This window comes from Haliotis cracherodii, unplaced genomic scaffold, assembly GCF_022045235.1.
Source record: "Haliotis cracherodii isolate W230 unplaced genomic scaffold, xgHalCrac1.p SCAF_4, whole genome shotgun sequence".
NCBI lineage: Eukaryota > Metazoa > Mollusca > Gastropoda > Lepetellida > Haliotidae > Haliotis > Haliotis cracherodii.
The window spans coordinates 26,052,918-26,078,939 of NW_027266297.1; the positions used below are offsets into that span (position 1 = coordinate 26,052,918).

At 39.1% G+C, this 26,022-nt stretch overlaps 9 non-coding genes across 9 annotated transcripts; all 9 read right to left on the reverse strand.

Annotated features, from left to right (window-relative positions):
- Positions 1 to 13,448: 13,448 nt before the first annotated feature.
- Trnal-caa (transfer RNA leucine (anticodon CAA)) lies at positions 13,449 to 13,563 on the reverse strand. The gene is made up of 2 exons: positions 13,526 to 13,563; positions 13,449 to 13,494 (listed from the first exon to the last, which is right to left on the reverse strand). It is a non-coding gene; the product is annotated as a tRNA-Leu (tRNA).
- Positions 13,564 to 13,934: 371 nt separating this feature from the next.
- Positions 13,935 to 14,025, reverse strand: Trnay-gua (transfer RNA tyrosine (anticodon GUA)). Its single transcript is given in 2 exon segments — positions 13,935 to 13,970; positions 13,989 to 14,025. It is a non-coding gene; the product is annotated as a tRNA-Tyr (tRNA).
- Positions 14,026 to 15,673: 1,648 nt separating this feature from the next.
- Positions 15,674 to 15,788, reverse strand: Trnal-caa (transfer RNA leucine (anticodon CAA)). The gene is made up of 2 exons: positions 15,751 to 15,788; positions 15,674 to 15,719 (listed from the first exon to the last, which is right to left on the reverse strand). It is a non-coding gene; the product is annotated as a tRNA-Leu (tRNA).
- Positions 15,789 to 16,161: 373 nt separating this feature from the next.
- On the reverse strand, positions 16,162 to 16,252 carry Trnay-gua (transfer RNA tyrosine (anticodon GUA)). Its single transcript is given in 2 exon segments — positions 16,162 to 16,197; positions 16,216 to 16,252. It is a non-coding gene; the product is annotated as a tRNA-Tyr (tRNA).
- A 1,657-nt stretch (positions 16,253 to 17,909) lies between these two features.
- Positions 17,910 to 18,024, reverse strand: Trnal-caa (transfer RNA leucine (anticodon CAA)). Its single transcript has 2 exons — positions 17,987 to 18,024; positions 17,910 to 17,955 (listed from the first exon to the last, which is right to left on the reverse strand). It is a non-coding gene; the product is annotated as a tRNA-Leu (tRNA).
- Positions 18,025 to 18,397: 373 nt separating this feature from the next.
- Trnay-gua (transfer RNA tyrosine (anticodon GUA)) lies at positions 18,398 to 18,488 on the reverse strand. Its single transcript is given in 2 exon segments — positions 18,398 to 18,433; positions 18,452 to 18,488. It is a non-coding gene; the product is annotated as a tRNA-Tyr (tRNA).
- A 1,657-nt stretch (positions 18,489 to 20,145) lies between these two features.
- Positions 20,146 to 20,260, reverse strand: Trnal-caa (transfer RNA leucine (anticodon CAA)). The gene is made up of 2 exons: positions 20,223 to 20,260; positions 20,146 to 20,191 (listed from the first exon to the last, which is right to left on the reverse strand). It is a non-coding gene; the product is annotated as a tRNA-Leu (tRNA).
- A 373-nt stretch (positions 20,261 to 20,633) lies between these two features.
- Positions 20,634 to 20,724, reverse strand: Trnay-gua (transfer RNA tyrosine (anticodon GUA)). Its single transcript is given in 2 exon segments — positions 20,634 to 20,669; positions 20,688 to 20,724. It is a non-coding gene; the product is annotated as a tRNA-Tyr (tRNA).
- A 1,648-nt stretch (positions 20,725 to 22,372) lies between these two features.
- Positions 22,373 to 22,487, reverse strand: Trnal-caa (transfer RNA leucine (anticodon CAA)). The gene is made up of 2 exons: positions 22,450 to 22,487; positions 22,373 to 22,418 (listed from the first exon to the last, which is right to left on the reverse strand). It is a non-coding gene; the product is annotated as a tRNA-Leu (tRNA).
- Between the last annotated feature and the right edge of the window lie 3,535 nt (positions 22,488 to 26,022).

Below are 26,022 nucleotides of genomic sequence, written 5' to 3' on the forward strand. Positions count from 1 at the left end.
ACGACGAACCCCTGGAAGGCAGCTTTTACGCGAGCGAACTGCAGAAGGTCGACAAAGCTGCGGATGTCTTGTGGCAGGTGGAGAAAATTCTGAAGAGAAAAAAAGTGAAAGGGAAAACCTACGCTCTCGTACGTTGGCTCGGCTGGCCTTCGTCTTTTGATTCCTACGTAGAAGAGAGCGAACTGAAAGACCTCTAAAATAAAAAAAATAAAAAATACACAATGGAAAAGTACATCTTTCTGAAAAGCACCGATTCCAAAACGACAGCCTTTCCGGAGAATTCTCCTTATCACTTCCGCGTCAAATTAAATCAAAGGTTAACCTTCGACGGATTCTGGACGGTGTCTTTGGTCGAGCTCAATTTTGGAAAGCTTAATCGGACAAATATCGCCGGTGGTGACCCCTACGTGGACGTGTTATGCAACTTAGGCGACAGTTCGTTGGTGGGGGAAACTCAACTGGCCTTATTGAGACGTATCGATCTGAGACAGGGACCCTCGTACACTTTTGGTACCGAATTTAACATTCGTATCAAATTGAAAGAAACCGACAATATCGAGTTGTATTTAAAGTCGGCAAATACCTCCATGCCTTCATTCTTAACGGAGGAGACCTACGCCACACTTCATTTGAGACGTTATCCTTTCGTGGAGTAGTAGGAGTATTGTGACCATGGATTCGTCTTCCCGTCCGCTGTACTTTCCCGACTACGCCAAGTTTAAACATTACTTTGACAAAAAGAGGTCGCCTAGACTAGTCAACGGGAAATTACAAAGGATGGTGATCCAACCCCATCGACCGACAGCAGCAGCAGCAGCAGCAGCACAAACAGCGCAACGGTCAGATGCATCTAAGATGGTCGTTCAAATGACTTCCGAATCCCAGAGCGAGGTTGACAGGGCAGAGGCTCAAGGCAAGAGGGTGAAGGCTTTAAAACGAAAGGCAGGAGTCAAATGCGTCACTACGAAGAAAATTCGTCGAACTGACAACATCAACGCCACACCTTCCAAGACGGCAAAAGTGCTCAAGTGTACCCCGGTGAAAGAAGACGATATCTTTAGTTAAAAGTAATCATGGCTCTGTTGAACGATAAAGAATTCGAAGAGCTGGTGCCAGAAACTTTGAACCTCTTCACTCTACCCCCTTATCAGACTAGCGTTCAGAAACATTACTTCGTCAACGTTCGCCCTTTGAGCCAAATCAACGATTCCACGCCTTTGGAATTTCACGTGTCCAATTCCGGAGGCGACTACGTCGATTTGAAGCGCACCCGTCTACACCTCAAAGTCAAAGTCACTCAAACGGACGGTACGGCTTTGGCAGAAGATGAAAACGTGGCCCCCGTGAATTTGTTTTTACAGTCGCTTTTTTCTCAAGTGACGGTCTACCTGCAGAATCAGCTAGTGTCTTCCACCAACAACCATTACGCTTACAAAAGTATGATGAAGACCCTGTTGGAGTATGGACACGAGGCCAAGAGCACCCAGTTGACCACGCAGCTGTTCTACAAGGACGTAGCCGAACAAAACTCTGACCTGGAGAGCAGCAACGTCACCGGATCTATCAACGGTGGAATGTCGTCGAGAGCCTCCTACATTGCGGACAGCAAAGTACTGACCATGTCGGGACCCATCTACGAAGATATCTTCGACGTTAACCGTTACCTGCTGAACGAGGTAGACCTGACATTGAAGATGTACAGATCGGATCCTAAATTCTGCTTGATGAGCAGCGTGATCGACCACGAATTCAAAGTTCAGATCTTGGACGCCTACCTGCAGGTGTGCAAAGTCAAAGTAAACCCCGCCCTGATCTTGGCTCACAACGAACTCTTCGAAAAGTCCAACGCCCTCTACCCGTACACCAAAACCGAGGTCAAGGTCACCAGCATCCCCACCAGCCAGCAGACGCACTCCATCGACAACGTGTCCAACCCGGTGGCCAACAGATACATCGTGGGACTGGTGGAGAGCGCCAGTTTGAACGGGTCGTATGCCGGAAACCCCTTTAATTTCAAGTCCTCCATGCTTAAAAAAGTGACCCTGTACGTCGACGGCGTCAGTGTGCCCAGTCAACCCACGGAGGCGGACGATGTCGAGTCTTACGTCAACATGCTCGACGGCATGGATCTCTGGAAGAAGGACGAAGGAAACGCCATCACCAGAAGCGACTTTCTCTTGGGGAGCGCCTTGTTCGTCTTCGACCTGGACAAGATGTGCGAAGATTCGGAGTACCTCAACCTGGTGAAATCAGGCACCGTCAGGTTGGAACTGGAATTTAAATCGGCACTGATCAATCCTCTCAGTTGCGTCGTCTTGACTCAGAGGAATTCCCTCATCGAAATCGACCGAGCCCGCAACGTGTTCGTCAAGTAAGCGAGGCGATGAAGGCTTCTCAGTTGATGTGCGCCATACAGTGCGACTCGAGCTTACAGAGACACGTGTTAGGCGTTTATGCAAAAGATACTTTACCCGTGCTCTCCCCTTCTTTGCTGAAAAAGGGAGTCGGTCTCATCGTCAATACGGATGTTAGACAAAACAGAGGTCGCCACTGGATTGCTATGTATCTCCGAGGAAACAACAGAGCAGAACTGTTTGACAGTTTGGCAGAACCGGTTGACGTTGTATTCGATCGTTATTTAAAGTCCTACGTCGGTTCTTACACTCGCAATATTCAACAGTTACAATCTACAGATTCCAAGGGCTGTGGGTTTTACTGCTTGTATTTTTTACTGTGTATATTTAAAGATCATTTAAGATTGAACCAGATTGTCCATCAGTTTGATGTCAATGAATTACAATGGAATGACGCCTTTGTCACTAGCTTCATTTGTAACTACTTCAAATACTGCACTCATGTGAGCACTCCTTGTATTGATTTTTTAAAATATTACCGTGCTTGTAAAAAAATAAAAAAAATAAAAAGTAGTTCAATTCCAATCATATCTTTGTTGTGTATAAATAACTTTGACCGGTAGTCATTCGGATCAGTTCTGAGGTCGACAGCGGTAGAGATAACATGGAAGAAAAGAAGTGTCTGATACCTTTTCACACACCAGCTACCATATCAGTGTTGGGTGGAACTTCGAGCGGAAAAACGTTTTGGACCGCTCGACTCTTAAAACAAGCCGATACCACGTTTGATCCGCCACCCAACCTGATTATTTACTGTTACGCCGTCTGGCAAGATGTCTACAATGACATGGAAAGAACCATTCCAAATATTCGATTTCAAGATTCACTACCTACAGAAGACGAGCTAAAATCTTACTCGTCAGAGTCGGGCAAACGATGTCTTCTCGTGACAGATGACTTCATGCAGCAAGTTTGCAAAAATCAGTTGTTTTTACATCTTTACACCACGCTATCGCATCATCTGGGGATTTCGGTCATCAACATACAACAATCCGCCTATCCCAAAGGAGAATGCAACAGAACCATGTCTCTGAACACCCATTACTTCGTTCTGCTATCCAACCCGCGTTCGGCGCACGAATACAAAATCTTGGCATCGCAAATATTTCCGGGACAGGCAAAATATTTTGCGGAATCCTTTCAAGATGCCGTTGGGGGAAAAAAATATGGGTATCTCGTTTTGGATGTTTCGCCTTATGCTGATCCGCAGTATGGTCGTTTGCGCACTGGAATATTTCCCGATGAAGTGTGTACGGTGTACTTGCCCCAGTGATGTTACTAAACAACAACAGCAAAAAAAGGTGATTTTGCACCGGGGTTCCAACATTTCACTTTCAACCCTCGAAGCGAGCAGACCTTTCTCGTCGTCGTCGTCATTATGGATGTATGTGGAAGATTTGACGACGTAGTTCCAGACTGCGCCAAAGCAGACCTCTCTACTGAGGTGTATGGACAAAAGTTTAGTGACAGACTAAAGACTTTTGACAAGTGGCCACTGCAGATGAAGCAGTCACCAACATCCATGGCTAAGGCCGGATTTATATACACTGGGCAATCTGATAAAGCCTACTGTTTCAAGTGCAAGCTACGCGTTCATCGTTGGATACCAGAAGATGATCCGATGACCGAACATTTCCGACTCTCTCCTCACTGTAGCTATATCCACATGGTGGACGAGCCCCAAAGTCAACAAGAAAGGTTAGACCAAACAAAAATGCTATAAAACGACATCGGTCGACGCACGCTGGAACATTTGTGATCGACCATCTCAACATGAGTGAGCTACTAGAAAAACACGTGACTTTTCTTCTGATGTTGAACCAAGCTAATGCCGGACAAAGAAAAGCTTTGTTGAAACACGCGTCGGGCGACCAGTTTATGGCAGTGATTACTCTGATATTTAACATTCTGAGAGGAAACATACACTTACCGGAAGAGGATAAAATACGACTGTCGCGACACAAGAAGTACATTCGTATCTTGGCCAGCAAGACGATCGGCCGACGCGTCAAACGGGAGTTGTTAATCACGCATCATTCGATTCTACCCATTTGCATAAGATCCTATCGATCCTACCTCTCAACCCTTCACGATGAGCAAGCCGATGATTCTTCTGACAAGGGATACCTACCAGAGACTGATGTCCGAACAGGAAGAAGAACAGAAGAAGAAGAAGATGACAGCCAATCGGATAGCGAATCAAAATCATCGGACACCGGCACCTCCTCAGACAGCGAATGAATCGGAGGACGACAACACATCGACAAGGGATGGTCGAGATGAAAACCAACCCTTAAACAACAATGACTTTTTGTTGCGAGTTCCCGATCATCTTCTCAAAAACATTAGTTCTAAAAGAACTATAGGAAAACTAATGTCTCTGTTTCTATTTCTCAAACATAAAATTGACACGGGTCACTTAACAGTGACGGGTAATCTGGAAATTGTGTTGCCAAACGGAAACGTGTTAAAAGATTCAAACCTCACGAAGCTGATTCGTTATCACACTCTAGACCCTTCTTCCGGGTCAAAAAGACCAACGGGTTACAAGGAGTTTCGCAAATTGCTACTCAGTTTAGGTGTACCGAAGAAGCATCTTGTGAGGAGAAATCACCATAGAAACCCAGAAAACAAGCGTGTGAAAAGACTGTACATAAAACGCAAATCTGTGCTTGGCGTGCCGGGAGGAGACTTTAGAAAATTGGAATCTTTGTAAAACTGTTTAGGGTTAAATATCATTGTTTAATCACGTTTGTATTCATGCATCGAATAAATATTCTTGATGGGAGTGTATTGCCATTGTTTTGTTTTTCTTTTTTAACATATACCCAAACCTGATACAAAACAGTCAATAAAACCCTGTGATATTCGCTGCAAGAGGTTGTGCGTTAAAGGTGATGAACACTGTGATGTGACATGGTGAAATAACAGAAAAAATATACAATAATTGGTATCAATAAACTCTTGATTTGGTAAAATACAATGTATGTCACTTAGCATGGATTATTTAAATTTTCCGACTCGCAGACGAACTCGCATTAGTATTTTCGTTCCAAATCAAAATGGATGTATTTATTAAATCCCAAATAGTATGTACGGATGTTAATCAGGTGCTATTCGATAACCAAACTACGGAAAGGTGCTTATGGAAATCATGCACACGTTGCTGAAATGATCTTCTGACTTCTACATCTATTTTGGAAGATATTAGACATAAACATAACAATTAATGAAAATTATTCTTATAACTGCAAAGGAATACGAATATATACACTCAAACTGTAAGTATGGTTAAGGGTCAGATGCATTCGGGCAGTGTTTGAAGTAAAATGCTTGAATTCCAACTCGTGAAATAGTCGTTCATTGGTTTCTCCTGTCATTACAAATACTCTGAATGAAGCATAATAGACACATACTTGGGAAGACATCCTCTCTCCGAATTTAATTTCTCGTGCAAAACGCTGTATTCTCCCACCGAATATCATGTTTCCCACTTGATTTTGTTATAACGCACGGAGGCGAGGTTTCCAGCAAACACCCCTGAAATTAATGCTAGGCGTCTTATAGTGAGGGTAATACGGCCTTTGTTTACCTCGGTTGTGCGGCTCCACGTGCTCTCATCGAAGCCAAACGGAGAGCTAGCGATACCGTCGCTTTGGTGTATATATATATATATATATATATATATATATATATATATATATATATATATATTGTCATGCAACTCACTGTCGCAGGTGCAGTAGCCTATCTATATGATTATGCAAAACAATATGTAAAGCGCACCCTCCGATTAGTTGCATTAGTCCGTTCTGTACTGATTTCTCATGCCTGTAAGAAGCGGTGTTATGCTGAGTCACCACTGTCCCGCAGCGTGAGCGATGATCTGTTGATAAAACTATTCCCCTTACCGCTATTTAAAATGAAGATTTAATTACAGTTGTATTTGTAATGGTATTCTTTTCTAATGTTTGATGCTTTCAATAACTAAAATTTAAAAAAAAGAAGATTATTGAATCAGATTTTAGTGACATAAATGTATAAGAATTGCGTTGATGTAAGTTCACTCAACATATATGTTTAGTTCATATAAAACCACTTGTTAGAAGGAAAGTATTATCTCAAAAGTCGTGTCGTACAATGAAAATAGACACGAGAAACGTTGTTGTTGGTTGTTGTTTTTTGTTCAAATGGCTTAGCAACGGCATCGGATTATCCCACAATAGTCTAATAATCTTCTATAGTAAGCAGCAAATATTTTTGTTTGTATAATTGAACAATAAAATGTTTTACCTTCATCTCACGGTGAAAATCCCGCTCTCCAAATATGATGTGACACTTTTAAGTCCCTGGATCCATCATATGTTTTCCCATAATGTTCTCATAACTGTCGGTTGCTGCTGATGTTGTTTATTTAAATATGTCTAAAACTTTCAATAAAAAAATAAAAAGAGTGAAAACCAAAATGCTTGTCGAAGAAAAAAAAAAGATAACTTAAATGACAATTTGTAAGCTTTCAAGTATGATCTACTTGGTGTTTCCCCGTCTTGAAAGAAAGACAAAAAAAAAAATGATACATCACATTATTGTCTAGGTAGTCTTGAATTTTCTCCTACAGATATATTATTAAATGGAGGAACAATTGCCACGGGTTTGTTTGAATTTTGATTAATAATTCGATTAGTTCCTTCGTTACTGTCTATGAGATATTTGCAAATTTCATTAGTTCGAAAGTCAGATGCGATCATTGATTTATCCAGTACACGTTCACCTTCTAAATAGTGCCCACGTCCTCTTCCCATTACTCGTCGAATCAAATCGTTATCGACACGGAAACTCATATCATTTTTGAATTTATCAATTCTTTTTTGAGGTACACCAAGCAAATCGTACTTAGAAATGATCTCCCTTTCAGCCATGTTTTCAAACAAAATGTATTAACATAAAATTAAAAATTATTTCAAAACAAAAACTTAATGAAATTTAAAAAAATATACACAATAAAAATGATAAACAACAACAGTTTTGACTCCAAGGACGCAAGTTCACGAAGTAATGTTTCTGAACTGAGAATGAATATGCTGGTTACAAACCCCAGTCTTGTACGATCCTTTGGAAAATAAAACACACGCACACACACATACACCGTTCTTGCTGTAATGTCAGTGGCCTCTCTATTTCAATAAAATAAAAGTTCAAGTTTTGATGAACGTCTTGAAAAACGACCACACACACACACATACACACACACGCAGAGAGAGAGAGAGACACGCCATGATTATATATCACAGGATGAATAAGTGAAAACGTTATATTATACTTTCTTTGTGAAAAACAACTCTTGCAATGCTTAGGAAAGCATTCTGTTCCTAAAATCACAAATTTTATACGCTCTCTGCAATGAGTGTGCTGAGTGTCCCACGCCTATTCGATGTACATATGTATACACCACATGTTTGACATTTGCCAACTACCGTATTTTCCTCAATATCAGAAGCCGGTCTGTATTGGAGAACCGAGTTCTATTGTAAGTAATAGTTGGGTGTGTTTTTTTTTTGCTTTTAGTTTTTCTTCAGCTGTTCAGAGCTTCAAATAGAGGAAATTCGGTAAGCCTGTAGCTTTCGAGAGTCGTATAGAATATCGGGAGACATTGCACTGCATCGTATATGTCGTATGTTTTGTTTTTTGTTGGGTTTTTATAGCTATATTGGGTATACTGTTTCAAACCTATGCGTTCGTGTAAATAAACGTCTGATGTGTTTTCCGAAATGTTGCGAATTTGAAGCTCATTGTTGCTCCCTACCGACGAAATGATCTTGACATTGCATCAACATCCCTAGAACTTGAGACGAGCAAAACTTTACATCTGTACATCTCATATATTTGAGATGGGTGGCGACAAAGTGCATTTCTTCTCGACACATGCATAATAATAAGTTTTGCGTATATTTTAAATAAGGTTTAGGGAATTTTCTTTCAAAAGAGGGAATTTGCGAATCATGGCGTTCACACTAATCTTTGATGATACTACATCGAATTTCAGGTTTCAAATTGGGAATGATCCTCAAGGTCTGAGTAATCAGATTTTAGACTTTAATGTATCTCGTCAAGTGAAGGATATTTTCATCTACTTCCTGTCCGAAATTGACAGTTTCCAACAGAAAAGTTTCTCCATGGCATACAACGCCCAATTATCACTCGCCATCGATGACACGTTATTCATTTGCGACAGGCAAATGAAAACACTATCTGTTCAAACCACGGGATATAACCATATCGCTCTGTTGGATGTTAGTGATCTCAAGGAAGCCGTTGAGCAGATCATTTCAAGCGTCACAACACTCCAACTTACCGAGTTTCGCAACAGATTTTTTCATTTGAATTAAGGTAAGTTTTCAAGATTACTCCAGTTGAATTATTAAAAAAAACACGTTTAACACCTGATATGAAATTTCATACAGGTTTTATTTGTCAAATAACGAGTTTCAATTTCGATATAAGCTGTCTAAATAAGCTCTAAGGTTTCCAGTCTCCTGCTCAGTTCATTCACTCACATTCAACTTGAGACAATAGACTGTTTTTTGTTTTAAGAACTTGTGAGTGAGTGAGTGAGTTGTGTTTAACGCCGCTTTTAACAGTATTCCAGTTATATCGCGGCGTGTCAGCTTAATGTGGGAGGAAAGCCCGAATTGATGCAGATCTCGGACGTTTACCACTTCGGTGAAACCTACGAGCTAGGGTATGGTGCCGACAAACCTAGAAACATGATCGGGGCGAACCGGGATTCGAACCCACATTTTTCTGACGTGCCTAAGGGACGCAACTCTGCACAGCGACTGGGTCCCCCGTGCCCCCCCCCCCCCCCCCCCCCCCCAAAAAAAAAAACCAAACAGGTCAAAGAAGATTACATAGTTCTTTAATAAAAAAACCGAACAATGACATCGTCCTCTATTGAATACACAGTTCTATGATTACAGGCCTCTTCTACTGCTAACTTCTGTAAGTTTTTTCATGAAAGTTCACAGGGAAATCCTCTTTCTCTATTGAGCTGTGGATACTGGTCACTGAAAATAAAAAGAAGTAAGCAATGCATTAAATCAGTATAGAACAACAACAGAACCAACAGATAATTGTTCAAACACTCATTCTTTAAAACAATATTTATTCTGTGATCTAATATATTATGAAACTAAGTACCTAGATTGGTATTGTATGGGCTGAATCACAAGTTAATTGCTGCGTTACTAAGCAAACTCATTAAGGGTTGTTAATGTAATCACATTAAGTTAGCTCATTTACTCAGTGATAAAACGATTGTGTGACTAACCTACATACGTCAATGCATGTATTAACTCATGGATGAGAAATTGTGATATCATGGACATGTGAACTAGTTAGGCAATCAATAATTTCTAACCTGTCCATGCACGAGTGTTCGATTTGAAAGGTAGTTATTGCTTTCAACAGTAGTCCACAAGATCAACTACAACTATGAAACTTAATCCTACATCGATGAAATATTTGTCAAATATTATACCTATATATAAAATAAAAAGTCCTATTATCTTTCAATTTAATTCTTTCTTGTTAATTGTATGCAGACAATTAGGTCTTGCATGAGTGGTTGACCTGCGTCATCCGTAGTGTTTTGTTGTCATGGTCACAGATAGCCACGACCAAAGCTCATAGCACGCAGAGTTCTAAAATTCCATCAAATAGTTTAGCATGCATATTATTATTATATTATATATCACCTTTGGTTGAGAACAGTGAAACGTTGCACCATTTCGCAATATAGACATTGTCATCCATAATAGTAAATCTAACTTGACAAAGAAACATAATTCTACATTGACTATACAGAAAATTAAATAGTTTTTAAATGTTAGTATAGTAACAGATGTGATTGATAATGCGTGTTGACTTAAGAGTAGAATAAAACCAGTTCATTATCATAAATAATTGAAAAATAATTCTCACCTCACTCTGACTTTGAATCTGTTCTCCCATAGAGATACGTCTGTCTTCGACGCATTTGAAGAACTTCAGGATGTTGAATTTCCTTTTGTTTTTGGAAGTACCCTGTCCTGTGAATACCATGTGAGTGGAATCTTCAAGGGCATCCAAGTATTGATGGTTCAGGAGAACATCAAATCTGTTATCACCTCCTTTCTTCTCGACAGTCGATAGGATAGTCTTGCAAACATCTTCATCGTGGATTTTGAAAGTTTCAGAGGACAAGATCTCTAACAATATGTTTTTGGGTAGATCACTCACTTTGCATCGGATTGTACATTCCTGGAGACCACCGTTATCGTCTAGCTTAGACATAAGCTCTTCCTTTGAAACAATAACGACTTCGGGTTTAAAGACCTTGTTGGTGACGATGATATCATCAACTTCTGTTGACGTCCGCTTTAGAGACTTTGCCATAATTTGAGGATGGTGGTGATGGTGTTTAGGCGTGGATCAGATAGAATGTGTTCAGACTTGAAATATACGTTCTTTATAGTCTTTCTTGTTTTTTGTTTTTTCTTCTTCTCACAGGGGTTATTTACTTGATGGGAGTGTCACAGTAGTTTCAGATACGGTGTTGTTAATATCAGCAGTTCCCTTTTCAAAACAGTCTCGTGTTTACACGTGTGTTGTTGTTTTTTTCCCTTTCAACTGTCCGTATACGTCTTGTTGATACAGCTGTTAAAATATAATCTGTAGGTTCACTCGAATAACAGTAACTAAAGACGTTATAAATACGCCCTCGTTGATTTAAGGATTTCCTTTCAAAACAATCTCGTGTTTACACAAGTGTTTTTCCTTTCAACTGTCCGGGAAACGCCTAGTATTTCCTTTCAAGACAGTATCATGGTTACGCAAGTGTTTTTCCTTTCAGCTGTTTTGGAAGGCCCTTCCGTGGGAACTGCACCATCACAATGTTGACGTAGATGTTATCTTTCACTCATGTGAAATCCGTAGGTTCACTGTCCTCCATCTCAACAGTCGGGGAAAAAAAATATGTAACTTGTTCTGTGTGTCTAAAACGTTCTGCTTTAATGAAATTAAAACCACTGGCTTCTTTATCGATATCACACGTACGGGTTAAGCGTCGCTCCTTTTAGATTTGATTTTTGGGTTAGGTAGTATGTAACCCAGACACGAACTGAGCAATGCGGTCCACATGTTGGAATTGGTTTGGTTTAGACTCAAATTCACGATGCAAGTTATCACTACGATATAAATGATAACGATTTGAGAAAAAAAGACAGCTTCTGTTTTGGGTATTCTTTTCCCAAAGAGCTTCCATGAGTCGGTTGAGGTGGAACGAGTCATGGATGTGTGTACTGCTGACTCCTCCATGGTAAATGAAAAAAACTATCACCAACTCCTGCATTTATTCATATATTTTTTTTTCATATGCATGTGACCTTTCTCAAACACTAACTGGAGACGGCCTTGTTGATATGAGTAGTTCCCTTTTCAAAACAGCCTCGTGTTTACAAGAGTGTTTTTCCTTTCAACTGTCCGGGAACGCCTTGTTGATACAACTGATAAAAAATAATCTGTAGCTTCATTCGAATAACAGTAAATGGTGACGTTTCTAACACGCCCTCGTTGATTTAAGTATTTCCTTTCAAAACAGCCTCGTGTTTACACGAGTGTTTTTCCTTCCAACTGTCCGGGAATGCCTTGTTGATACAACTGATAAAATCTAATCTGTACCTTCACTCACTCGACTAACAGTAACTGGAGACGTTTCAAATACGCGCTTTTTGATTTAAGTATTTCCTTTCAAAACAATCTCGTGTTTACACAAGTGTTTTTCCATTCAACTGTCCGGAAATGCTTTGTTGATACAACTGATAAAAAATAATCTGAGTAACTGGAGACGTTTCAAATACGCGCTCGTTGATTTAAGTGTTTCCTTTCAAAACAATCTCGTGTTTACACAAGTGTTTTTCCTTTCAACTGTCCGGAAATGGTTTGTTGATACAACTGTTAAACGAGGTTATTGGTCAAGGTTATACGAGGTCATTGATCGCATGACAACAACATCAACACCCCCCACCCCCACCCCCAAGGTCAAGGTTATGTGACGTCATCAGTCACGTGAGGTTAGTAGGTGCACCTGTGACGTCATCAAATGAGGATGTGAGGATGGATACTTATCACTTATCTACTACTCTGGTACCATCACTATTTGATCGCTTTTTCCTAAACACATGCTCATGATATGGTCGGAACCGGTACAGTGAGATTGATTATATGTCGTGAAATCTTTAGCCACCAAGTAAGAAGAGTGTGTTTTTGAATTGGTTTTGTATATGGTCAACAATCGCCAGATGTACAATGCAAAGGAGAATACAAAGATCACTGAATTTTCAGAGCTTAAATCTTAACCTCAATGCCTTCATAAAATCCCGACACCACCGAAAACCCATCACCCACCCCTACATCCTAGTGTGAGAGAGGAGGATGGTTAAACACTTTCCATAAAGCCTACTTCTTGCCTAAATGTATTTCCCCAAAACTTTACATATATGTTATCTTTGTTTATGTGTTGTTTAACGCCGCACTTGGCAATATTCCAGCTATATGATGGAAGAAGACTTAGAATAGGTCTTCAGCAACCCATGTTTGTCCTAAGAGGTGACAATGCTTGTCGTAAGAAGCGACTAACGGGATCGGGTGGTCATGCTCACGGATTTGGTTGATGCATGTTATCGTATACCAATTGAGTGGATCGATGCTCATGATATCAATCACTGGATTGTCTGGTACAAACTCGAATATTTGCAGACCGCCGTCATATAAGTCGAATATTGTTGAGTGCGGCGTTAAACAACAAACAAACAATAAAACAACAAAACATTCAACAATATTCGAAAGGGCTTAACCAAAGACATTTTGGTGTCAGAAGTTGGCTTTGAAAATAAATAATGAAGTTAATTGCCATTATCATCTGGCCTATTAAGTAGTTATAACAACAAATAAGAAAATAGATAGAAACATGAACGAGAAAAAAAGAATAAAAGTTTGTGTCAGAAGTGGGATTTGAACCCACGCCCACATTCGTGGACCAGAACACCCAACCTCTATGTTAGAGAAGGCATAGCCTTGAGTCTGGCGCCTTAGACCACTCGGCCATCCTGACAACTGTTATGCCACACAGTATACGGCGTGTTTACTCTGGATACATCTTACAAGTGACAGAGTATGGTCTCACGCCGTATTTTGTAGTATTTCAGCCTTATTATTACATTCAATGTAATTCAGTCATATCTGTGTATTCAATGTCAAACCCACAATTCCTTGTTCAAAGTTAACATCATCACGCAACCGAGCAAGTGGGATTGCGTAACTCCGTGTATTTCAAATCTGCTTTCATTCACTGTAAAACAAAGAAATGGGCACCGAGTACAAATTATTCATTTCCTCACCAACATTTGACAATGATCGTTTGGATTGATTAAATTCACTTGACACGTGGTCAAAATGGAAAAATCTCCTATACGGATAAAAAGTTCCCGCGAGGCGGATTTGAACCACCGACCTAAGGATGTCAGACTTCAATAACCACTACAGTCCTCCGCTCTACCAACTGAGCTATCACGGGGCCGACCAAGGTGGAGGAACTTATGCGCTCAAACAATGAACAGTAGATCTATAGTCGACAGACAAACTAATGTTTAATACGGTATCCTCATAAACATTGTAACATTCTTAATATGTACACTAAGTATATACTTGAGAATCATGCAGGCATTTGAGGAGAATGGGTGAGTAAGTGCTTGCCGACACCTGCACCATCTTTTAACTTCTTAATGATTTTTGTCGCTTCTATTTATTGAATTAACAGTGAGTGAGTTACAATTTAACGTCGCATCGGCATTATCGCAGCCATATATAGCGACTATTGAATGAACAACCGGCTGTGACTTCTTACAATGATAGAAATGACATAGGTCCTATCGCCTCACCTGCCACCGTAGTCAGTTGGTATAGTTTGTTTAGGAAAACGAATAAACTAGGACAATGAACAACTGAATACCATGATATCTGCATTACACTGTTAAACGTTTTCCTCACTTTTCCTTATGAACAGTTCATTTATTCTGCTGTGCTTTTTTGCAATGTACACTTTGAATTAAATTTTACGTTTCACAGCTAAATATTGTACCCAGGCTTATTGATGGAGAATGCCACGCGTTAACTTGTGTGCCTCATGTCCGCTTAAGATGACAAATTTGGATACTGATTTAAGCTGGACAAATATCAATAAATACGTTATATGTGTTTGTCCTTTACAACATACAGCATAAGGTTTTGAAAAAAGGTGTGTCATAAGTGAGATTTGATTTGTTTGTCTGTTTGTTTGTTGTTTAACGCCGCATTCAGCAATATTCCAGCTACCGTATATGACGGCGGTCTGTAAAAAGTGGGATTTGAACCCACGCCCACATCCGTGCACAAGAACACCCAGTCTCTGTGTTAGAGATCGAGGCCTTGTGTCTGGCACCTTAGACATTTTTTTTCAAAAAGATACTTCAAATTTTTTCATTTGATTGCCGGAAAATAAGAATCCATGTGGATGAAAAGACTGCAAAATGTAGAAATACTTCGGGGTTTTTCAAATGAAAGCGATTTTGTTAGGCACGTGGTCAAAATATTAACAAAGTTAAATGTTCTTAATTAATTTTCCAAATGGTCTGATGATTATTCATATGTCCCTGAATACTCTGCATAAGGCTTTATTTGACAAAACATTTCGCTATGCGAAAATTAAATATCTCATTTATTTTATAAAATTCCTCAAAAGTGATTTTTGTAACATTTAGCCGTGCATATAGATCTGTGTATGGACTTTGTCCTACATATGAATATTTTCACTTCGCAGTTAATTATGCTGTAAAATGTACACTAGTTTCATCATTTCGAGTACATCATTATTCATACACGTATCAATGTACTAATGGTGAGGGAACGGATCAAGAATGCTTGAAATTAATTGCAGAATAATTTCAAATTTGTGATGATGAAATGTTCTCAAATAACCAAAATAAATATCAGCAGCAAATAGCTTTACAACAACAAACCATTCAACAATATCCGATTTTCAAGGGGTTTACCCAAAAATAATGGTGTCAGAAGTTGGATTTTAACCAACATATTCAAGTTAATTAACATTATTATTTAGCGTATTAACTAGTTAAAACAACTACAGGAAAACAGATGGAAACTATATAAGAAAGAATAAAAGTTTGTGTCAGAAGTGGGATTTGAACCCACGGCCACATTCGTGGACCAGAACACCCAACCTCTATGTTAGAGAAGGCATAGCCTTGAGTCTGGCGCCTTAGACCACTCGGCCATCCTGACAGCTGTTAGGGCGCACACTGTACGGCGTGTTCACTCTGGATACATCTTACAAGTGACAGAGTATGGTCTCACGCCGTATTTTGTAGTATTTCAGCCACATTATTATATTCAATGTAATTCTGTCATATCTGTGTATTCAATGTCACAAACCCACAATTCCTTGTTCAAAGTTAACATCATCACGCAACCGAGCAAGTGGATTGCGTAACTCCGTGTATTTCAAATCTGCTTTCATTCACTGTAAAACAAAGAAATGGGCACCGAGTACAAATTATTCCATTTCCTCACCAACATTTGACAATGATCGTTTGGATTGATTAAATTCACTTGACACGTGGTCAAAATGGAAAAATCTCCTATACAGATAAAAAGTTCCCGCGAGGCGGATTTGAACCACCGACCTAAGGATGTCAGACTTCAATAACCACTACAGTCCTCCGCTCTACCAACTGAGCTATCACGGGGCCGACCAAGGTGGAGGAACTTATGCGCTCAAACAATGAACAGTAGATCTATAGTCGACAGACAAACTAATGTTTAATACGGTATCCTCGTAAACAGTGTAACACTCTTAATATGTACACTAAGTATATACTTGAGAATCATGCAGGCATTTGAGGAGAATGGGTGAGTAAGTGCATGCCGACACCTGCATCATCTTTTAACTTCTTAAGATTATGTAATGATTTTTGTCGCTTCTATTTATTGAATTAACAGTGAGTGAGTGAGTTACAATTTAACGTCGCATCGGCATTATCGCAGCCATATAGCGACTATTGAATGAACAACCGGCTGTGACTTCTTACAATGATAGAAATGACATAGGTCCTATCGCCTCACCTGCCACCGTAGTCAGTTGGTATAGTTTGTTTAGGAAAACGAATAAACTAGGACAATGAACAACTGAATACCATGATATCTGCATTACACTGTTAAACGTTTTCCTCACTTTTCCTTATGAACAGTTCATTTATTCTGCTGTGCTTTTTTGCAATGTACACTTTGAATTAAATTTTACGTTTCACAGCTAAATATTGTACCCAGGCTTATTGATGGAGAATGCCACGCGTTAACTTGTGTGCCTCATGTCCGCTTAAGATGACAAATTTGGATACTGATTTAAGCTGGACAAATATCAATAAATACGTTATATGTGTTTGTCCTTTACAACATACAGCTTTTTGAAAAAAGGTGTGTCATAAGTGAGATTTGATTTGATTTGTTTGTCTGTTTGTTTGTTGTTTAACGCCGCATTCAGCAATATTCCAGCTACCGTATATGACGGCGGTCTGTAAAAAGTGGGATTTGAACCCACGCCGAAATCCGTGGACCAGAACACCCAGTCTCTGTGTTGGAAAAAGGCCTTGTGTCTGGCACCTTAGATATATTTTTTTCAAAAAGATACTTCAAATTTTTTCATTTGATTGCCACAAAATAAGAATCCATGTGGATCAAAAGACTGTAAAATGTAGAAATACTTTGGGGGGTTTAATGAAAGAGATTTTGTTAGGCACGTGGTCAAAATATTAACAAAGTTAAATGTTCTTAATTAATTTTCCAAATGGTCTGATGATTATTCATATGTCCCTGAATACTCTGCATAAGGCTTTATTTGACAAAACATTTCGCTATGCGAAAATTAAATATCTCATTTATTTTATATAATTCCTCAAAAGTGATTTTTGTAACATTTAGCCGTACATATAGATCTGTGTATGGACTTTGTCCTACATATGAATATTTTCACTTCGCAGTTAATTATGCTGTAAAATGTACACTAGTTTCATCATTTCGAGTACATCATTATTCATACACGTATCAATGTACTAATGGTGAGGGAACGGATCAAGAATGCTTGAAATTAATTGCAGAATAATTTCAAATTTGTGATGATGAAATGTTCTCAAATAACCAAAATAAATATCAGCAGCAAATAGCTTTACAACAACAAACCATTCAACAATATCCGATTTTCAAAGGGTTTACCCAAAAATAATGGTGTCAGAAGTTGGATTTTAACCAACATATTCAAGTTAATTAACATTATTATTTAGCGTATTAACTAGTTAAAACAACTACAGGAAAACAGATGGAAACTATATAAGAAAGAATAAAAGTTTGTGTCAGAAGTGGGATTTGAACCCACGGCCACATTCGTGGACCAGAACACCCAACCTCTATGTTAGAGAAGGCATAGCCTTGAGTCTGGCGCCTTAGACCACTCGGCCATCCTGACAGCTGTTAGGGCGCACACTGTACGGCGTGTTCACTATGGATACATCTTACAAGTGACAGAGTATGGTCTCACGCCGTATTTTGTAGTATTTCAGCCACATTATTATATTCAATGTAATTCAGTCATATCTGTGTATTCAATGTCACAAACCCACAATTCCTTGTTCAAAGTTAACTTCATCACGCAACCGAGCAAGTGGATTGCGTAACTCCGTGTATTTCAAATCTGCTTTCATTCACTGTAAAACAAAGAAATGGGCACCGAGTACAAATTATTCCATTTCCTCACCAACATTTGACAATGATCGTTTGGATTGATTAAATTCACTTGACACGTGGTCAAAATGGAAAAATCTCCTATACAGATAAAAAGTTCCCGCGAGGCGGATTTGAACCACCGACCTAAGGATGTCAGACTTCAATAACCACTACAGTCCTCCGCTCTACCAACTGAGCTATCACGGGGCCGACCAAGGTGGAGGAACTTATGCGCTCAAACAATGAACAGTAGATCTATAGTCGACAGACAAACTAATGTTTAATACGGTATCCTCGTAAACAGTGTAACACTCTTAATATGTACACTAAGTATATACTTGAGAATCATGCAGGCATTTGAGGAGAATGGGTGAGTAAGTGCATGCCGACACCTGCATCATCTTTTAACTTCTTAAGATTATGTAATGATTTTTGTCGCTTCTATTTATTGAATTAACAGTGAGTGAGTGAGTTACAATTTAACGTCGCATCGGCATTATCGCAGCCATATAGCGACTATTGAATGAACAACCGGCTGTGACTTCTTACAATGATAGAAATGACATAGGTCCTATCGCCTCACCTGCCACCGTAGTCAGTTGGTATAGTTTGTTTAGGAAAACGAATAAACTAGGACAATGAACAACTGAATACCATGATATCTGCATTACACTGTTAAACGTTTTCCTCACTTTTCCTTATGAACAGTTCATTTATTCTGCTGTGCTTTTTTGCAATGTACACTTTGAATTAAATTTTACGTTTCACAGCTAAATATTGTACCCAGGCTTATTGATGGAGAATGCCACGCGTTAACTTGTGTGCCTCATGTCCGCTTAAGATGACAAATTTGGATACTGATTTAAGCTGGACAAATATCAATAAATACGTTATATGTGTTTGTCCTTTACAACATACAGCTTTTTGAAAAAAGGTGTGTCATAAGTGAGATTTGATTTGATTTGTTTGTCTGTTTGTTTGTTGTTTAACGCCGCATTCAGCAATATTCCAGCTACCGTATATGACGGCGGTCTGTAAAAAGTGGGATTTGAACCCACGCCGAAATCCGTGGACCAGAACACCCAGTCTCTGTGTTGGAAAAAGGCCTTGTGTCTGGCACCTTAGATATATTTTTTTCAAAAAGATACTTCAAATTTTTTCATTTGATTGCCACAAAATAAGAATCCATGTGGATCAAAAGACTGTAAAATGTAGAAATACTTTGGGGGGTTTAATGAAAGAGATTTTGTTAGGCACGTGGTCAAAATATTAACAAAGTTAAATGTTCTTAATTAATTTTCCAAATGGTCTGATGATTATTCATATGTCCCTGAATACTCTGCATAAGGCTTTATTTGACAAAACATTTCGCTATGCGAAAATTAAATATCTCATTTATTTTATATAATTCCTCAAAAGTGATTTTTGTAACATTTAGCCGTACATATAGATCTGTGTATGGACTTTGTCCTACATATGAATATTTTCACTTCGCAGTTAATTATGCTGTAAAATGTACACTAGTTTCATCATTTCGAGTACATCATTATTCATACACGTATCAATGTACTAATGGTGAGGGAACGGATCAAGAATGCTTGAAATTAATTGCAGAATAATTTCAAATTTGTGATGATGAAATGTTCTCAAATAACCAAAATAAATATCAGCAGCAAATAGCTTTACAACAACAAACCATTCAACAATATCCGATTTTCAAAGGGTTTACCCAAAAATAATGGTGTCAGAAGTTGGATTTTAACCAACATATTCAAGTTAATTAACATTATTATTTAGCGTATTAACTAGTTAAAACAACTACAGGAAAACAGATGGAAACTATATAAGAAAGAATAAAAGTTTGTGTCAGAAGTGGGATTTGAACCCACGGCCACATTCGTGGACCAGAACACCCAACCTCTATGTTAGAGAAGGCATAGCCTTGAGTCTGGCGCCTTAGACCACTCGGCCATCCTGACAGCTGTTAGGGCGCACACTGTACGGCGTGTTCACTCTGGATACATCTTACAAGTGACAGAGTATGGTCTCACGCCGTATTTTGTAGTATTTCAGCCACATTATTATATTCAATGTAATTCAGTCATATCTGTGTATTCAATGTCACAAACCCTCAATTCCTTGTTCAAAGTTAACTTCATCACGCAACCGAGCAAGTGGATTGCGTAACTCCGTGTATTTCAAATCTGCTTTCATTCACTGTAAAACAAAGAAATGGGCACCGAGTACAAATTATTCCATTTCCTCACCAACATTTGACAATGATCGTTTGGATTGATTAAATTCACTTGACACGTGGTCAAAATGGAAAAATCTCCTATACAGATAAAAAGTTCCCGCGAGGCGGATTTGAACCACCGACCTAAGGATGTCAGACTTCAATAACCACTACAGTCCTCCGCTCTACCAACTGAGCTATCACGGGGCCGACCAAGGTGGAGGAACTTATGCGCTCAAACAATGAACAGTAGATCTATAGTCGACAGACAAACTAATGTTTAATACGGTATCCTCGTAAACAGTGTAACACTCTTAATATGTACACTAAGTATATACTTGAGAATCATGCAGGCATTTGAGGAGAATGGGTGAGTAAGTGCATGCCGACACCTGCATCATCTTTTAACTTCTTAAGATTATGTAATGATTTTTGTCGCTTCTATTTATTGAATTAACAGTGAGTGAGTGAGTTACAATTTAACGTCGCATCGGCATTATCGCAGCCATATAGCGACTATTGAATGAACAACCGGCTGTGACTTCTTACAATGATAGAAATGACATAGGTCCTATCGCCTCACCTGCCACCGTAGTCAGTTGGTATAGTTTGTTTAGGAAAACGAATAAACTAGGACAATGAACAACTGAATACCATGATATCTGCATTACACTGTTAAACGTTTTCCTCACTTTTCCTTATGAACAGTTCATTTATTCTGCTGTGCTTTTTTGCAATGTACACTTTGAATTAAATTTTACGTTTCACAGCTAAATATTGTACCCAGGCTTATTGATGGAGAATGCCACGCGTTAACTTGTGTGCCTCATGTCCGCTTAAGATGACAAATTTGGATACTAAGCTGGACAAATATCAATAAATACGTTATATGTGTTTGTCCTTTACAACATACAGCATAAGGTTTTGAAAAAAGGTCTGTCATAAGGGGGATTTGATTTGTTTGTCTGTTTGTTTGTTGTTTAACGCCGCATTCAGCAATATTCCAGCTACCGTATATGACGGCGGTCTGTAAAAAGTGGGATTTGAACCCACGCCGAAATCCGTGGACCAGAACACCCAGTCTCTGAGTTGGAAAAAGGCCTTGTGTCTGGCACCTTAGATATATTTTTTTCAAAAAGATTCTTCAAATTTTTTCATTTGATTGCCGCAAAATAAGAATCCATGTGGATCAAAAGACTGTAAAATGTAGAAATACTTCGGTTTTTTAATGAAAGGGATTTTTGTTAGGCACGTGGTCAAAATATTAACAAAGTTAAATGTTCATAATTAATTTTCCAAATGGTCTGATGATTATTTCTATGTCCCTGGATACCCGCATAAGGCTGAATTTGACAAAATATTTTGCTGTGCGAAAATTAAAAATCTCATTTTTTTTTTTAAATTCCTCAAAAGTAATTTTGGTAACATGGTAGATTTGTAACAGTTATCTGTACATACAGATCTGTGTATGGACTTTGTCCTACATATGAATATTTTCACTTTACAGTTAATTATGCTGTAAAATGTACACTAGTTTCACCATTTCGAGTACATCATTATTCATACACGTGTCAATGTACTAATGGTGAGGGAACGGATCAAGAATGCTTGAAATTAATTGCAGAATAATTGTTAATTTGTGATGATAAAATGTCCTCAAATAACCAAAATAAATATCAGCAGCAAATAGCTTTACAACAACAAACCATTCAACAATATCCGATTTTCAAGGGGTTTACCCAAACATAATGGTGTCAGAAGTTGGATTTTAACCAACATATTCAAGTTAATTAACTCGTTAAAACAACAAACAGGAAAAACAGATGGAAAATAAATAAGAAAGAATAAAAGTTTGTGTCAGAAGTGGGATTTGAACCCACGCCCACATTCGTGGACCAGAACACCCAACCTCTAGTTAAGAGAAGGCTCAGCCTTGAGTCTGGCGCCTTAGACCACTCGGCCATCCTGACAGCTGAACTCTACACACAAAATTAGAAAGGGTATCATATCCACATCTAAACGCGGCTTGTTTGAGTTGGGCCTCATAGTCATGGCATATTGCGGAGGAATAGTTCATGGGACGAATGTTTTACACAACTAAATCGATTGATTTTTGCTTCTACTACCAACAAATGTGAAGTCTCCAGGCAACGCTAGCCTAAGGTCACGTGATACTGAACACGACCACGTTCCCGCACGGTTAGTTTTATCGACTGGTTCTCGTTCGTTCCTGCGATAGACTGGGACAGATTTCTCTTCGAAAGGAGAGCAGCGACACAAAGCGGAGGATCCGGGAACCAGTCTATATGTTCGGACAAAGCGCTCACGTTGCTCAAACCCACGCGCGACTCACTTTCATTCAGTGCCCGAGTCTTATCTCCAAGGAGTATCGCTTTGCTTGATAATCTGTATATTTTACACCCAAGACACGGGTTATTACTCTATATAAGATAGCAACGCGATAAATCGCAAAGAACAATGAAAAACGAAGCAATCCACATGTCGATCATCTGTACCTTTTCTCCTAATACCGATTTCATATCTGTCCCTCTTTTGGATGCGATCGCTTATCTAAGTAGTTCAGCTACATCTATGGGGGAAAACGTACTTTAGACACTTCCCTCTTAAAAATGACGTCGTCCAATATATGACGTCATCAAGTTGGGAGGGCATATTCCAACTTGAGAAATGACGTCATGATAGAACATTGTGCTGTAGTTTCCATTAGACAGTTAACCTCTGAATTATATTTCTTTATTCTTCTAAAGCCGCGTTTCAGAACAGGTGCGACCCGTGACGATCCGGGGTAGAATAGGTCGTCAGCAACCCATGCTTGCCGCAAAAGAGGCGACTTACGGGATCGGGTGGTCAGGCTCGCTTGTTTGGTTGATGCATATCATTGATCCCAATTGCGTGGATCGATGCTCATGATGTCAATCATTTGATATTACATCTTATTACCCACGTGGTGAAGATACAGGTGGTAAGATACTAAATCCGTACGTCACACGTGTGTCGTACAAGGTTGACCTTGTTTTATTCTTTTTGATTGGATAACCGTGACCTCTGTCACACCGGGACTACTTTTTTCATTCATAAAAAATCGCGAGACGTCATTCATTTTGCGATTACAAGGCAGAACTGAAGAAATTCATGAGAACGAGAGATATTTACAAACACTTTATTAAACCAAACAAGATAGTCACACGCATCAAATTCGGTTTGCATTCTATATACGTTATGCATTGAGCTCCTACAGACATATAATCGAGCTAGATCTATAAATCGATTTACAATGTACGACTGCCGATCGAGCGCGTCCCTTGAGCGTGACGCACCCGACCATTTTCGCAACTTTCAATTTGATTTAACGTAAACGGATAAGCGTGGTGAAATGAAGTCTGTTTAAACTATCTGGACAGATATCTTAACTTACTTGGGATGATCCGGTTGTGCCATCGGTGTCCCCTTTGAAGCGTATTTTATGGCGCTGTTTCGGGAGGTGTTGTTCATGAATTTACGAACACGACAGAACGACCAGATCACTTGAAGTTCACAGTTCCGATACAAATCATTCGAAAACTCCGTGGAAGTGTGCTTGACTTCTGATTTTGTGGCCCCAAACATCCCAAATGTGAACAGTAACATTCCCTATCTCTAGCGTAAAACGCTGTGAGTGGATCGCGGTTGTCTTTTCTTATTCCGACCTTGCCCTTCGATCGTTCGAAGTTGTCACTGACATGCAAGCAGATTTGAGTTTGTTGATTTTCACGTCTTCAGTATAGAGTGGTACAGTTAACATGAATGTCTTTGGCGAACAGTCTGATTTCCCTCCTCCAAAATGGTACGGACATGATATAAATTCAGCTGATAGATCAAGGAAACCGAACCATTTTGATTGCACAGACGGGACCCCAGCAGTGTGATGCGTGTGACTGTTGGTCCGACATTCAAAGCGCGGCGCTAATGTGACATTTCAAATTTTCTTATTGGTGTCCTGCGTACTAACAACATGGCGCTTGAATTACCATAAGTTGAAGACTTTCTTCCAAAAGGATCTTGCGCGTCGGTGCTGGTTTGTTTGCAAACAGAACAGCAGGCGCATGTTGTTAATGCGTATCCATAAACATGTCAACAATGCCCATATTTGGTCATATATCAATATTCAACCGCAACCAGATTTTGCAACCGGTTTCAGTTTGGTCTGTCAACGAACGAAAGTTGTTATGTATTTACACTTAAATATATATTTAACGTGGGTAATAAATAAAATACCACACTCATTCTCGTTAGATACCATTTTTACGAAACTCGTGAACTTTCTATGGTATCTGACCTCGCTTTCGCTCGGTCAGATACCATAGAAAGTCCACTCGTGTCGTAAAAATGGTATCTAACGAGAATTAGTGTAGTATTCACTATTTACGTGACTGAGGTACAAGTAACTGCACCAAAAAAATGCGGGGAAATCAAAACGTTGTTTTCAATGTATGGTTCCTCATAAAACAAGTTGATTTTACCAACAAAGATGCAAAATATTAATTAGGATAAAAAAGTATTATTAATCTTATTTATCCTCCATGAACAAGTAAGAGAATGAGAGTGTTCGCGAGCTGTCTTCCTAAACGAGTAAACATTTTTGTCAGAGATCGAGCGGGAGCGAATAATCATTGTTCAAACTTCGATTAATCTAGATAATTTCGATAATAGAAGCCAGGCCATTATTTTCTAAATTTTCCTGGATGTTTTCTGTAAGAAATCTGCAGAAGAAAGCAATAAAGATTTCTTTTTTTGTTAACGCCGCACTCGACATTATTCAAGATATGACGGCGGTCTGTAAATAATCGAGGCTGGACCAGACAATCAGGTGATTGTCAATTTGACACCGCGTGCATCGATCTCGGTAATTGGGATACGATGACATGCATCAACCAAGGAAGTGAGTCGCCTCTTATGACAAGCATGGGTTGCTGAAGACCTATTCTAAACCAGAATCTGCATTAGAATTTATTTTCCTAAGGTATATTGAAACATTTGAAAACGCGTAACTTTTAACGCAAATTCAGAAAGGATATGTCTTTGTGTGCTTAAGTCCATCTCCAAACACATCGTATGAGATTCGAAGATCTAAATACCCAGAACAACTTAATTGATTTTCAAAGTGTGTCAGTATATAACGGAACATAGTCACGGAGAGACCTCTTACTTTCATGGGGGAAGAGTTATCATAATTTCTTTTTCAGCCTTAAAGTAAACTACAAAATACAGGTTTTATCAAAGGATATTCTGGAGTGCCCCGAACATGAACATGTGAATCCATAAGGACGTCTGCCAATCAGTAGCGACATGCTAATCACTTTCCAGGATCATGTCCTTCTGACTGACAGAAGCAGCTGTAATATCTTCAAAGGTTGTTCTCACGATGTCACACGTAGCGGCGACTTTCAGCAGGCAGTTTGTTCCGCATTCAAAATCCTATTAAACAAAGTTTTATGGTCGCATTCA